The following is a 15710-nucleotide window of genomic DNA, read 5'->3' on the forward strand; positions in this document are numbered from 1 at the left end:
ACTCCCCTGCTATGTGACCGCGGTGTGACTTTCTTTTTTGCCCTTTCATTTTATTTATTCTCTCTTTGGCTTTTCCTGCCGCCTTTTTTCCCTGTATTCATTCTTTCACGTCACGCGGGTGATGTGCCCACACACTAGGAGGCACATCTCACACGTGTGTGTGAACACGGAATCACCATGTTTATGAACTATGACGGGATCTGGTGTGACTTTGTGATTATTTTCTTTTTCCTTCCCTCCCCTCTCCCTCCCTCCCTCCCCCCTTTCGGCGCGCTGACAATGAGCTCCGCAGGCTCCTGTGCCCGCCTGGGAATCTGGGAATCGGCTGCAGACGCCGTGGCCCCGGGTCCGCCACAGGTTGCCTTCGGCTTCCCTCGGCACAGTGCCCTGGGGTCCACCAGACGTCTCCGGCGAACTGGGGCCATAGTGTGCTGTTGACGGTGTGGTCACTAGGTGTCGCTCTGGGCTCAGCATTCTTCCTTCTCGCTGTGACTTTGGTCTCTTTTTTCAAAATTTCTTCTTTTTCCGTTTGTTCATTTTCCCTTTTTCATCTCTTTCTCTCTTTTTTTGCGTCAGATGGGTGATGTGTGGACGAAACGCAGTGTGAGGAAGAAGACACGTCTCACGCGTGCGTGTCAACACCGGATCGTCACGATTTGAAGCTACAGATGGATCTGGTAGGACTTTTTGTTTTTTTTTCTTTCTTTTTTCTCTATTTTTAATTAGTAAGACTGACAATGCGCACTGCCTGCCTGTGTTACTCCGTAGAGCTCACGGGTGAAGTCCACTCGGAAAATGCGCTCCAAGGAGGAAGGGGAGCTGGATGGGCCACGCACGGCACGCCCCACCTCCACACCTCCCCACCCCACTGCCATCAGAGGGTCGGTTCCTTTCAGGCTGACACTGGCACCCGTTATTGGGTGTCACCTAGCGGCCACTTTGATCAGACGTCGGGATGGGGAAAGTCAGCTGATGTTGGGAGCTTAGAGTTGACTCCTTAGAGGTGTGGAGGGCGGGGTTCAGATCATCGGGGTGTAGAGCACGGTCGGGTCCCACCCTCTTCTTCCTGGGCCCGCAGCTCTGGGCCCGCCCCAGGCAGCCCTAGCCTCTAGGGGGTCTCCGCCCACCCGCCCTGTTGTCTGCGGGAGGCGCCCCTCCTCCCGCTCCCTGCCTCCTCCCGGGACCATAGGCCTCTGCCCGTAGTTTTTTTTTCTTTTGTTTCTGTTTTACCTTGTTTTTTAGGTTCATTGAAGATCATATCATATAAAAATTTAAATCACAGAATGAATTATATAACAAGATGTGTCTTTTTATCCTATGCTGAGAACAATGCATTTTCTCTTCTGTCAATTTTCCTGTCCTGGAAGAAATACAAAGTTGTTCATGATACTTCGAACTCATCTTCCAGTTTCCCTGACTCAAAACACTGTCAACACAATGTATCCGATCCTCTTTGTGTGTGCACGTGGACGCCTGAACCTATTTCTTTTCAGCATCAGGCTCATATCTTTTGGCATCATGCTCTTTGATCTTACAAAATCGGGCTTCCTTGGTCATTGGCTGAGACGGAGCAAACTCAGCAGATTTAAGTGACTTGACTACCTACGGTAACTGGGGATAGGGAAATTTTATGTATTTGAGAATATACATTTCTAAGTGAATATGGTGAGCACCTCATTCCTGCGGGGCCTCTGGGACAATGAAAATAACCTCTGTTGGTCGATAGTGTCAATGACAGTCCTCGAGCAGCTTGTGGTATGTAAACATTTACAAAAGGAAAATCATTCATTTCCCTAATGATCGTGAACAAGTCTGCTGAATTTTTTATAATGTCCTTGAAACATATAAAACATGCTTCATACTTAACGTAGCCAACCGAAAAGTTTCTTCTAGGCACAAACTATTTCACATCATGAGTTTCCCAATGTCATAGAAGTAATGGCCCAGTGGGAAAAAAAGGAAAAAAGAAAAAAAAAAAAGGACAGAAATATTTTCTGTCGTTTTAAAACTTCCCCCCACCCCCGCGTTTTGGAACTTATAGTCTGGCCTATATCCCCAAGGCAAGTTAAATCTTTTCTTAAAACTCCCAAGTGGTCCCCAGCCCCCAGGTGGGTGGCCAGCAGAGTTCACAGGCTTTGTTTTTGGCAGAGCTGGGATGATTGAAATAATTAACCACAATCATTGCTAAAGCTGAGAACCCTCCCTTTAAAAGCTCTGTATTTCTGCCTAGCCCTATGTTCAGGAACTTTGGGATTTTGAGACAAGCAGTTCTACCCTATTTCCTCCTTTGTTGGCAAAATAGACTCTCTCTATCTTTGGAGAAAACTGCAGGTTTAAGCGATAGAATAAGTACTTTACTTGGGGTAAAAGTGATTGAAATTCAGTGCTGTGCCTGGAGAAACATTGCCTACCTGGACAAAGGCCTAAACTTGAGTTATCAAAATAGGAAATTGGATGAGGTGCTGGTAGAGACTTTGATTGGCTATCAAAAAACCAAGATTTTGGTGACTCCTTTGGCACAGGATCTTGTAAATTCCATTCCTTACACTGAAAAGGTGTAACCTGTCTTTTTTCAGAAGCTGTTCCCAGTCACCTTAGGAGACTTTGGAGAATTCTCACAAACTGCTTCTTTGTGAGCCTCTCTTTTAAGGGTTCTTTCCTTCCAAGTTTCGACCTCACTGGAAAGACAATGATTACTGCTTAAATGTGGGGAGGGAAAAAAGGGAGACTGTAAGACTTCTCAATTCTTAAAATGTATTTGCATTTACATTAAAATTTTAAAAATACTATGATGAAATATACATAAGAAAATTTACCATTTTATCACATTTACATTTTATTTTCAACCTGATGTTTCCTGTTTGGACTAATACTACTGTTCAGAAAATGAAATGGATCTATATAGATTGAATAATTGTAGTAAACTTCCATGATCATGGAGTCTTGAAAAGAAAGCTCAAAGTATGACATTAGGTTTTCAAACGAATCACTGATGTCATCTGGAGGTTTATCTATTGACACTCTGCCATAATAATTTAATAAATTAGTCTCCTGGATATAGGAATATTTGACGTACCTTTATTATTATAAGGGACATATTACACTGTACTTTCTAAAAGATTAAGTAGTTGCAGTCTTGGTTTTACAGGAAACGCCAGCAGCACTTATCTAGCTCCTCCAGAGAGAAACCTGGGAAGCAATCCTAGAAGCCTGGCTCTCCTATTTTTTTGCCTATTATTTTACCAGTCACCTGTCTGTTGATGCAATCTCATACCTATCTTCCAAAGTTATCTCCTTATGTTTACCATATTGGTGACATGCTGGTCCATGTCAAAATTATCTTTCACCTGGGCTACCATACACAGAGTCTGAATTCAGGTTCCCCTATGATGCTCTAGCAGCCAAAGATGCTACATGATCTCATCAGGCCCTCAGCTTAAAACCCCCCAGTGCAGGTCATCCTCCCATTCCATTTAGGAGAACACCCAAACATCCTCTGAATGACCTAGAAGGGCCTGTGTGATCTGGATCCAGTTACCTCTGGCACCTCATCTCATACCTTACTCTGCCTCACTCTCTACAGCTGGCCACAATGGATGTCTCTCAGCCCCACCACTGGTCATTCTTCCTGACTCAAAGCTTGTGCATATGCTATTCCCTTGGCCTTGAAGGTTTACCTCTCTTCTTCTCTCATCTAACCTAATTTCCACTCATTTTTCAGATCTATTCTTATGGAGGCATACCTTAGAGATATTGCAGGTTAGTGCCAGACCACAGCAAAAAACCAAGTCACACAAAACTTTTGGTTTCCTAGTGTATATGTAAGTTTATGTTTACACTATAGTCTATTCAGTGTGCAATAGCATTATATCTTAAAAAAACAATGCACATACATTAAATAAGAAATACTCATGGCTAAAAAATGCTGATAGAGACACGAAGTGAGCACATGCTCCTGGAAAAATGGCACAAATACATTTGCTTCATGCAGGGTTGCCACAAACCTTCAAGTGGCAAAAATAAATAAATAAATAAATAAATAAATAAAAGCAATATCTGCAAAGTACAATAAAGCGACGTGCAGTAAAACAAGGTCTGCTTGTATATTAGTTTCCCGATGACCACCCCTCCTCCCCAACACCTAGGTAATGTTAGATCCCTTTTTCACAGTAGCATCCTTTTAGAATGTCTTTTGGGGATTTGTTTTTTGCTCGTTTTAATAGCACTCATTGCAAACAATCAGTTATTTGTAAAATTATTGAATGTCTATTTGTCTTCTACTGTACCATTAGCAGAGTGCTTGGCACAAAGATCTTTCAGGGAGGTAGAAGCCAAATAGTTAAATCTGTTAGCTCTGTTTAAGAAAGTCAAAAGCCTATGATAATATACTTAAGGGGTTCTCTGAGTAAGGCCTCACTGGCTTGGGTATATGAACTTGTGGTGTATTTCAGCTGCCCCCCCAAGGGTCTTTGTTTACTCCCTGGTTCCTGGCTTAGTTAAAAATAGGTCAGCTGATGGATAGCAAACATTGGGAATGGTGCTACCATATTCTTATTTTTTTAAAAGACATTTACTACCTGAGTTCTAAAAATTACTTTCTCCATAATGTGTGAATGGTTACCACCTGCAAAAGTATGTATACATACTATGCCCCTACACATATATCATAGCCATAAGCGTAATATCTATATCATGTCAGCAAATCTTACCTTAGCAGTTCATTCATTTGCTTTGTTAGCTGTTCATTTTGCTGCTTTAATTTAGAAATTTCCTTTTTTAGCCTTACATATTCACTTTTCATAATAAGAGCTTTTGTGCTTTGTACAATGCCGCTGCCACCCCCACAGGTTAAGGGTTTATTTAAAGGCTGAGAATCAATATGTTCTGATACCACTGTGGGAGGCAAATACACAAATAGGTGATAATTTCAATGATTTTCAAAGTTCAAAATAAAGGAAATATTACTAAGTACAATAAGCCACTATAAAAACCCAACCACCTTAACCACCATGTCCCTGGAAGTCACCCTTGACTTTTTCCTTTTACCTCACATACCTTGCCTATTCAACCATCAATTCTAAATATCTCTAGAATCTATCTCAACCAATTCCACTACAATATCTAGCTCACTAAGATCTTTCATCTTGACTGCACCAGTAGCAATCCTCCCCTGTTAGAGTTGTCCTTCATTGATCTACCTTCTATATCAGTGCTCACGTGGAGGGCTTGTTATAACCCAGTGTGTGCATGTGTAAGTGTGTGTGGGCCACCTCCAGTCATTCAATGCACTTTAAGTATTCAATACATACTTGTTAATAAACCTTGGTATGATATGGAAGCATATATTATTAAGTATTCTATACTATGTGTGTAAAAGTAACATAAGAGACTGTTTGTAAATTGTAGATACAGCTGCATAAAAATGTGAGGTGTTTATAAAGTAGAATAATCCATTGGGTCACCAACAATTCACAAGAGTGGTAGGGGGTGTGTGTGTGTGTGTGTGTAGATTCTTGCTGTTCATTTTATTTTGAATTTAGGTGTACTATGTACCTGAAAGTTGGCTACAAATTAAGAGTGAGTATCCTGACCCTTCTGTAACAAAGAATCCTCACTTCTACTTTTATCCCTTGAAGTTTTCCAGGTAGGAACTGTGATTGTCCTGCAATAGACACTGGGAAAGTTCAGCTACAATAGGTACTAGGCAACATCTTTAACATCATCTCTACTTTTTTAATGAGTGGATATTAATACAAGCAGGTATCATCTTATATTTTGATTTTCATTTAGAATCTTCAATGTGCTTTCACACACAACTTTTGGCTTGATCTTTATAACAAGCATATATATATGTATAAGCTTATAAGCTGATCCTGCGATTTCACACAGCCATTAAATGAGGCCTGTGCCGGACTTTTAGTTCAGTGCTTATTGTACTATACAAAGCTATCCCAAGCACTGTTCAGCATTCTCTTTTCAAATAAAACCCAAGAGACAGAAATAAGGAAAAAGATAGTTTGAGAAATGTTTAAGCAGAAACATGACCATTAGATCTAAAAAGTATATTTAAATTTCAGAGTTTTGCAAGTACATATTAACTTGGTATTTTTAGTTTTAAGAACACTAATAATTATTTATTCTTACTACACACTGATTATAATTTATTAGTTGCATAAAATTAAAACTTATTAAGACGTGTTTGATTTTTATTAGGAAGGGTACTTCTACTTTGGTTAAGTCATTCTTTTATAGTATTGAAGGTATCTTCATTAATATGTAAAAATATGATAATGCAAAAGTAGAATTCATATATTTTTCAATAATCTATAATGGATAAACACTTGAGATTATCATAAACTAAGGAGATGTCAGTCAGAAGATAAATATGATTTGAATAAATTCATGTGAAAAATAGATTAGTGGTTAACTTAGGTTTATTCTTGACTGTCACACATATAATAGTAGTCTTCAAAGTCTGTTATAACTGTGTTGAGAAGTAAAATGGAAAGGATCTGAAAATATCTGCACTTTACACTTACTTGAGGTATCTTGGGCCTGTTGAATTCTTCTAAGATTTTTCTCTCACTAGCCTTATAACTTCTGTTTGATGTTCTATCGTGGCTTTTGTGGAAGTAATTCTAACAAGAACGGTAAAAATACAGAACTAAATTTTTATGGGAGAATAACAGAACTGCTGTCAAGAATTTTCAAATACATCATATTGATATAATATCCATCAGCTGCACCAGATAGGCCCTCATGATATCTCTCTGGTATCATGCCCTTTATGGCTGTAACGCCATCAAATTAGAAGTAGTTTGTTTAGATATAGGGACAGTCCAATATTCTTAATATTGAAAAACCAGTTCTTTTAAAATTTCTGGAGGCCCAAGAGCTATTAATTGGATATTGAACAAAATTATATTTTGAGGTACCATAAAACAAATAATTGAGCTATAACCATGGGGTCCTAGAAACATCTTAAAGGTACAATTAATAAAACACGAAAGAGAAAAAGCAGTTTCATTTCTACATTGTCAGGAAGGCAAACCCTGACTGGAGCTCTGGTCTAAAGTGCTACAGTCAAAGCTCAAATTCTGATCATTGTGCCCCATTAGAGAAATTTTATGAATTGTTGGTTTGGGCATTAATTATCAATGATAAATTATAAGACTTTCTGCCTTTCTTAACTACTATGAAGGTATCTGCTGACTTTATTCTATAAGTAAAATTGCTTTTTATAATTAAGAACCTAATAGGTATCTATTTCATTAAAATCAATAGGTCTTATCAATGGAAGTCTGGTTAGACAGCATAAAGATTCAGAGTGCTACTTTTGGGGCAGAATTAAAGGTGATCATTAAATATTTATTCAAGATTTATAGGAAGAATGAAGTGTTAGGAGCTGGAAGACATCTTAACAAATTCTCTAATATAAACCTCTCTTTTTACTGATTATGAATGTGAGGACCAGAGAGATTAAATAGTTTAAGGTGATGCATTAATAAGTGGGAAGAGATTTCTAATTTAGTTTTCTTGACTCTCTGTTTAATGTTCTCTTTCTTATGCTATACCACAAAGAAATTTAGGCATACTATTATGCACAATGCTACTTGTAAATAAATCAATAATAAGAAGACATGCTCTTGGGGTCTAGGAAATATAACCTTTACACAAAAAGACAACAGGAAGAACAAATGAAATTAAGAGAAACAGCAGAAACCTTAGTCACACTGCTAAAGACCCCCCGCAGACACATAAAGGTTAACATCACTTTCAAGCATAAAACAGCCATTTTAAAGTTGTTTTACATGATTAAAGAAGCAGCATTCAAAGACACAGTGTGGTAATTGATCAGAATTGTGCTTAGTTTTAAAAACTTTGCATATGTAATGAGAATTAAATACGTTAAAAAATCTATGTATTTTTATAAAAAGCAATAACAATATTTAAATTGTATTTTAAATAGTTAACTAATTAAAGAGATTTACGTAATTTACAATGGAAATTTAAGCTATTAAAGCCATGTTCAGTTAAGGCAAAGACATACTCTTTTTCAAATTCTTTGGCATTTTTCATTTTCTCTAAGTCTATTTTCACCAGCTTCGTTTTCAGATCTTCAATTTCTTCTTTATAGGGCTTCGATACTAAAGCAACTTTGTCCTAATTTTTTTTTTTTTTTTTTTGAGACAGAGTCTCACTTTGTTGCCCAGGCTAGAGTGAGTGCCGTGGCGTCAGCCTAGCTCACAGCAACCTCAAACTCCTGGGCTTAAGTGATCCTACTGCCTCAGCCTCCCGAGTAGCTGGGACTACAGGCATGAGCCACCATGCCCGGCTAATTTTTTCTGTATATATTTTTAGTTGGCCAGATAACTTATTTCTGTTTTTAGTAGAGACGGGGTCTCACTCAGGCTGGTCTCGAACTCCTGACCTGGAGCGATCCACCCGCCTCGGCCTCCCAGAGGGCTAGGATTACAGGCGTGAGCCACCACGCCCGGCCTGTCCTAATTTTTTAGAGAAAATAAAACTAAAATAATTATTAGAGCAGTTTCAATTTCTCCAGTGTTAAAGAGTAGTTAGATGCCTTTGCTGTAATAAGAATATTTTAAAATAGTAAACAACTCCAAATATATGAAAAACATGAAAGGCATGAATTTTAACTGAATGATAATAACTATGTGGTATGAATTATGTTTGAATCTAATATGTATAGATATGATTTTTATTTCTTAAAATGAGCATTTTTTCCCCATTAGAAAATGATATAACTACAAAATGAAACACTTTGAAAATAATGAAATGGGTGGACCAAGGTAAATCAGGAAATTAAACAGAAAGATGTCAGAGGAGCAACGTAAACATCAAGGGAGAACTACATTCAAGCCACAAAGCAAAGCACTACTGGGTATATTTTGTAGCGAAAGACAGTCCAACGTAGTGGAATAAATATATCTACTATCCATGCAGAGTATATGTGTATGTACAAAATTTAAAAAAAATGACAGACTATTTTTTACAGCAATTTTAGGTTTACAGAAGAATTGAATGGAAAATACTGAGAGTTCCTATATATTCCTGTCCCCAGCCCTTTTTCTTTATTTTTTTGTCGCTTGGGCTGGAGGGCAGGGGCATCATCATAGCTCAGGGCAACCTCAAACTCCTGGGCTAAAGCGATCCTTCTGCCTCAGCCTCCTGAGTAGCTGGAACAACGTATGTGCCACCATGCCCACCTAATTATTCTATTTTTTGTAGAGGCAGGGTCAGACTGGTCTTGAACTCCTGGCCTCAAGTGATCCTCCTGCCTCAGCCTCCCAGAGTGCTAGGATTACAAGTGTGAGCCACTGTGCCCAGCCCTTTTTCCCTATTATCAACATCATGGATTAGTATGGTACATTTGTTACAAGTAAGGAACTAAGATTGAGATATTATTGATTACATAGTTAAAATCCATAGTTTACATTAGGGCTTCTTATTGGTACTATACATTTAACAAATGTATAATGACATGTCCATCATTATATTTAATAGTATCATACAGGTTAGTTTCACTGCCCTAAAAATCTCTTGTGCTTTGCCTGTTCATCCCTCCCTCCCCTCACCAATCCCTGGTAACAGCTAATCTTCTTACAGTGTCCACTGCCTTTCCCAAAACGTCATATATTTGGAACCACATTAGCAATGCACATTTAACATTCTTCCATGTCTTTTTATGGTTTGATAGCTCATTTCTTTTCATTGCAGAATAATATTCCACTGCATGATATACTGCAGTTTATGTATCCATTCACCTATTGAAAGACAGCTTGGTTGTTTCTAAGTTTTGGCAATTATGAATATAGCAGCTATAAACATACACATGCAGCTTTTGTGTAAACTATGTTTTCAACTCATCTGAATAAATACAAAGGAGAACAATTGCTGGATCATATGGTAAGAATATGTTTAGTTTTGTAAGAAATGGCCAAACTGTCTTCCCAATGGCTGTACTATTTTGCATTCCCACCAGCAAAGAATGGTGTTCCTGTCGTTCCCCATCCTCACCAGAATTGGGTGTTGTCAGTGTTCTGGATTTTGGTATTCTAGTAGGTGTGGCTCTCATTGTTGTTTTAATTTGCAATTCCCTGATGACATATGATGTGGGGCATCTCTTTATATGGTTATTTGCTATCTACATATCTTCTTTGGTGAGGTACCTGTTCAGATCTTTTGCTTTTTGTTTTATAATGTGAACTATTTTGCTAGCACCTCGCTAATTTTGGGGATATACAGATGCACCTGATTAGACCTCAGGGCTCAATTTGGGCTGGGCAGGTAAGGAAAGGGTGAGAAGCAGACGATTCTAAGAATAATGTGAATTTGCACTCAAAAACAAATCCTGTTAAAATTGTATTTATTTTTAGTTCATTAAATTGTTCATTGTAAAAAAAATAATTTATTTTTCTAGCATATAAAAAGCATTCAATATTGCATTTCATTTCTAATTAAGTTACTTCCTTTTTTCATGCTTGAGTATTGAACTTCAGACACACATGGGTATAGTAAGAATTTGTGGGGAAAGGGAAGAACACAGCACCAAATTATTTGTCACATTCAATAGGTGAAAAAAACCAACAATTTTTATTTATAAAATAAGTTTAAGTTACCTGAAGTACTTGGATTGTTTCTTTTATTTTTCCAAGGCATCTAGTTGATTCATTAACTTTGGCTTGAAGTTTTGCTATTGTGTCATTAGCCACCTCAAGTTCCTTCTGCATCTTTATAATCTTGTCTTCCTTATGCATAGCACTTTCTTTAGCTTCACATAGCGAAGTTTCCAGGTCCTGAATTTTCTATTAGAAAAGCACACACTCGTAAGATCTATCATGAAGACAGAATCAGAATCACAGTGCACAAACCTGGGACTAAGACGATCACATTTAGGTGTTATGAATTTTTTCAAAGATTACATTAACAAAGAATAGAAAAGAAAGGCCAAATGTCAATCTACACATATGTTATTTTCTTCATTTAAAAGATGATTTTTGGTTTAAAAAATGCCAAAAGTTTACATTATAACCTGCCCACAAATTCTTAAACCATGCAGATGAATACAGCACAGTGGTTATGCTATTTACTGGTTAGTAGAGTGCTAAGCATATTCAATAGGCACTCCCATTTTAGGTGAACTCGACTTAAAGAAAGTACATTTCTTAATTGACTCTCTGAAGTAATACCTGTAACATCCCTTTCCTTTCATTTTTATTAGTCTTAAAGGGAAAAATACAAATATGTGGAAAATATTAAGAAGCACATAAGAATAAGCTTCCCCACTCTCAGATCCCCAGCTGACCCTAAAGCAATGACTAAAACACTATTTCAAGAGTATCCTTCTAGAAATTTTCTATCTGAATTTAAACATATATGAATATATAGTTTTAAAGTCAGTAATACACACTACATACTACAGTTCTGCTTTTAACTTAACATATTTTCCATATCTATTATCAACACATAGATCTTTCATATTTTTTGTCTTCATTGACACACAGAATCTCATTTCATGACAGTATCAAAAATTATTTAATCAGTTACCTACTATTGAATGTTTGGGTTGTTTCTAGTTTTTTAGTATTTGGATTATTCAAATAATGTACTGACAATTTTGTATATTTTTAGCCTCTTTCATTTTTATTGTGATTATAACATTAAGCAATATTAAAGATACTAACGATAATTAGAGAAAAGCTAAGGTGCCATTTCTTTCCAAGCTATTATTTGTTCTACATACAGACACAGACTATAGTTTAATACAAAGTCACATGATTTAGAAAATTTATAATGTATGATAATAATACCTAAAGTGGTAGTAACTTAACTATATTGTATAAATTTAATAATCAAATCAAGCTACAGTTTACTTCTCTTTTATAGTCCAAAGGGAAGAGTTTATCTGATATCTAGCTTTATCGTTAATTCAGTTGAATGACAGCCACAGTAGAATTAACTGTATGTAAAAAACAAGGCCATCACATACATGAAAGTGTTGTTCTCATTCCTTAATAAATACATTCAATACCATAATTTTGCTCTGAAGTCCATGATGAAGCTGCAAATTGAAGATATCTTACAAAAATTCTGTACCTCTGTGGTTAGTTGTATAGCTCTTGAGGTAATATGAGGATTCTTACTGTCTTGTGTGTTGGGATTATTAACATGGGCACCAGAAGCCTGGGTAATCTTCAAAGTTTGGTAGTTTTTAAATAGTTTTTCATTTTGCTCTTTCAATGATTTCAGGTCATGCTCCCATTCTTTAGATATGATAGTACTTCTTTCCTCAAACTCTGTTGATTCATTCATTATGGCCTATAAAACAGTAAAAAATACCACTATAGCTCTAAAATCATTTATAGTAGTCCCTACTTTTTTGTGGTTTCAGTTATCCATGTTCAAAATTTGTCTGAAAATATTAGATGGAAAATTCCAGAAATAAACCATTCATAAGTTTTAAATTGCATGCTGTTCTGAGTAACATGATGAAATCTCAAGCCATTCTGCTCAGTCTCACTTGGGATGTGAATCATCCCTTTGTACAGCATATCCATACTGTATATGCTACCTGCTCATTAGTCATGTAGTAGCCGTCTTGGTTATCAGATTGACTGCTGCTGTATCAGTGTTTGTGTCCAAGTAACTTTTTTTTTTTGAGACAGAGTCTCAGTCTGTTGCCCGGGCTAGGGTGCCGTGGCATCAGCCTGGCTCACAGCAACCTCAAACTCCTGGGCTCAAGCCATCCTACTGCCTCAGCCTCCTGGGTAGCTGGGACTACAGGCATGCGCCATCAAGCCCGGCTAATTTTTTCTGTATATTTTTAGCTGCCCAGCTAATTTCTTTCTCTTTTTTCGGTAGAGAAGGGGGTCTCGCTCTTACTCAGGCTGGTCTCAAACTCCTGAGCTCAAACAATCCACCCATCTCAGCCTCCCAGAGTGCTAGGATTACAGGCATGAGCCACCATGCTCAGCCCCAAGTAACTCTTATTTTACTTAACAATGCTCCTAAAATATGCAAGAGTAGTAATGCTAAAAATTCAGATATACCAAGAGGAGCTGTCAAGTGCTTCCTTTAAGTGAAAAGGTGAAAGTCCTCAATTTAATAAGAAAAAAATCATATGCTGAGGTTGCTAGTATCTATGGTAAAAACAAATCTTCCCATGAAATTGTAAAGAAGGAAAGAGAAATTCATGGTGGTTTTGCTATTGCATCTCCAATCTGCAAAAGTTACAGCCCCAGTGCATGACAGTGTTCAGTTAAGATGGAAAAAGCCTTACATTTGTGGGTGGAAGACATCAAAAGAAAAGTGTTCCAATTAATGACAAAATGCTGCACCAGAAAGTGTTGAGCCTATGCAAAGACTTCAGGAAGGGATCCCCCTAAAGCAAATGACATCAAGCCATTTACTCTAGGTAAGGCATGGTTATACAGAAGATCAATGTTAGCCTGCTAGATCACAATGCCTACATGGTTCACTTCATCTTATCACGTAGAATTGTATCGTCGTATATCATCACAAGAAGGATGAGTATAGTACAATAAGCTATTTTGAGAGAGACACACCACATTCATGTGGGGAGTTAGCTTCGCTCCCCACAAAGAGGTTTTTTTTCCGGTGTGGTCTCTCAGGCAGGGGTTGTTGCAAAGGATGAAAAAATAGTAGGAAACAGAAATAAAAAATAATAATACATAGAGCCAAAGATATAGTTTATAAAGTAAAGGTTTATGAAAATACACAAAAGGAGGATATCCGGAAGGTATATATCTGTCCCGTGGAGATATAACAAAGACTGAACTTTTTACATGGGTATTTACAGAGCAGATACATGCTTAGGTTGCCAAGGGCAACAGGATTTACATAATAATAGGCAGTTTGGTTTAGGGTCAAAGTCTTCTAAAAGGCTACTACAGATCTTTTAACTAACTCTATATAGGTGAACAAGGAGTTACAAAATCTTCTTAGGGCAAACTTCTAAGTTTTATGATAAGGCTATTACTTTACCAAAAAACAGAGACATCTTGGCTCCGGTAATTGTGTTCTTGGAGACAGAGATGATCTCAGAAGTCAACATGAGCTGTGCCTTGTGCTAACTACTTTAACCACATGGTTCCATCTGGGCCTGGCTTGGGCATTATCGTATCTATTTGATCAGCTCTCATCTCCAGATGCCTTTGATGATCAGCTCTGGCATCCTATGGCTCTAGCTGAGGCCTGCCTTGTCTTTCAAAACAGGTGAGAACCATAGGCCCAGTTTACAACTGTCTCTTTGAAATGCAGCTGTCACTGACCAATGAGACGCCCTCCTGAGGTGAGGCAGCTTTTGAACTAACACATTTATTTTTTCTTTAAGGCAAAGCCTTATTTGACTTCGGAAATCAAATCTTGTCTCAAAAAATACAGGGGGCATTTCTATAACTCAGTATTCTTAGGCTCAACACATTCATATAACTTTTACTATAGTATATTGTTATAATTGTTCTATTTTATCATTAGTTATTATTAGTAATCTCTTATGGTACCTAGTTTATAAATTAAGCTTTATCATAGGTATGTATGCATAGGAAAAATATATATATAGGGTTCAGTACTACCGACATGGAGGGTTCCAGGTACCCACTGGGGATTTTGGAACGTATCCCCATGGGTAAGATGGGGGGGACCACTGTACATACAAAAAACCCTAATAAAAAAATTAGAATTCTAAGACAACGTATGTGCTGAAATTCATTATTTAGAACAATGTTTTAAAAGACTGAACATTCTTTGTGGTTTGCATCAGTTACTGAGATTTGAGATGTTGGAAGTGGATGATAGGAATGAAAATAAGGACTGGAGAGGATTCATATTGATCTGCAAGATGATAATCTCACTTTATTAGATTTATACTAGATTTAGATTTATATTAGATATAAAGAGAAACTGAAGAATGAGGCAGATTAAAATCATTATATATGCTATGACTGATAATGAAACATTAACTGACATCAGATAGCAAAGCACACCTAGAAACTTCACAATTATCTATTTTCCTACTTAATTCCAAACCTCAGTGTTAATATGGAAAATAACTCACTGACTTTTGGTAATTAATCTGGAAATCTTATATTTCTGTGCATGGAATAAGAGTCAATCTATACTTTCTTTTATACTTAAGGGTAACTCTAAAATTATTTATATCTTTTTTACTTCCTAATTCCTATGGAATGTACTTTGTGTTCTCATCTACAACTTCTTTGTGGCTTTGTGGTCATTCTACCAGGTTTGGATTTTAGGTTAGTTGTATTTCTGGTATCCTGGACTCTCCTTGGCTCTGGACTACTGACCTCACACTGTATCAATTCCTACTCTTGTGGCACTGGAAGAAGCCACATATCCATGCTGATCCACACAGTAGAAATCCCTACTTTCTAATTGCAGCTGGGCCCTCAATATTATACAAAAAACACCAAATTTCATAGAGTTTATCTTATCCAAACACTGGTTTTGTGCCTTTCTCTATTGATTGTGATTTTTTCTTTTTTCCTTAAAGAGTTCAATTACTATTTTGTTAACTCTGGCTATTCTACAAATGGGATGAACTATGCATGGGAAGACCCATTGCTCCAATTTCATATAAACAAGCAACCTTTTGAATACTACATATTTTACCAAATATATAGAGAAGAGATTAATTCAGGAAGCAG

The 15710-nt window shown here is 37.1% G+C and overlaps 1 long non-coding RNA gene, 1 other non-coding gene and 1 pseudogene across 11 annotated transcripts in view; all 3 read right to left on the reverse strand.

Moving 5' to 3' along the window:
• Window positions 1–108: 108 nt before the first annotated feature.
• On the reverse strand, window positions 109–200 carry LOC123627626 (annotated as a pseudogene).
• A 370-nt stretch (window positions 201–570) lies between these two features.
• LOC123627627 lies at window positions 571–674 on the reverse strand. The gene has a single exon (XR_006731388.1). It is a non-coding gene; the product is annotated as a small nucleolar RNA U13 (small nucleolar RNA).
• Window positions 675–1212: 538 nt separating this feature from the next.
• The window catches only part of LOC123627572, a 37718-nt gene continuing 23220 nt past the window's right edge, over window positions 1213–15710 (reverse strand). For 6 of the 10 annotated variants that reach the window (XR_006731354.1, XR_006731359.1, XR_006731356.1 and 3 more), the window contains 5 exons: window positions 12121–12342; window positions 10644–10829; window positions 6540–6638; window positions 4710–4893; window positions 1213–2678 (listed from right to left, as the gene is read on the reverse strand). This is a non-coding gene — a long non-coding RNA (uncharacterized LOC123627572). The remainder of the gene's footprint in view (window positions 2679–4709; window positions 4894–6539; window positions 6639–10643; window positions 10830–12120; window positions 12343–15710) is intronic. The other 4 variants (XR_006731358.1, XR_006731355.1, XR_006731362.1 and 1 more) reach the window with 4 other exon arrangements.

This window comes from Lemur catta, chromosome 25 (genome assembly GCF_020740605.2).
Source record: "Lemur catta isolate mLemCat1 chromosome 25, mLemCat1.pri, whole genome shotgun sequence".
Classification (NCBI taxonomy): domain Eukaryota; kingdom Metazoa; phylum Chordata; class Mammalia; order Primates; family Lemuridae; genus Lemur; species Lemur catta.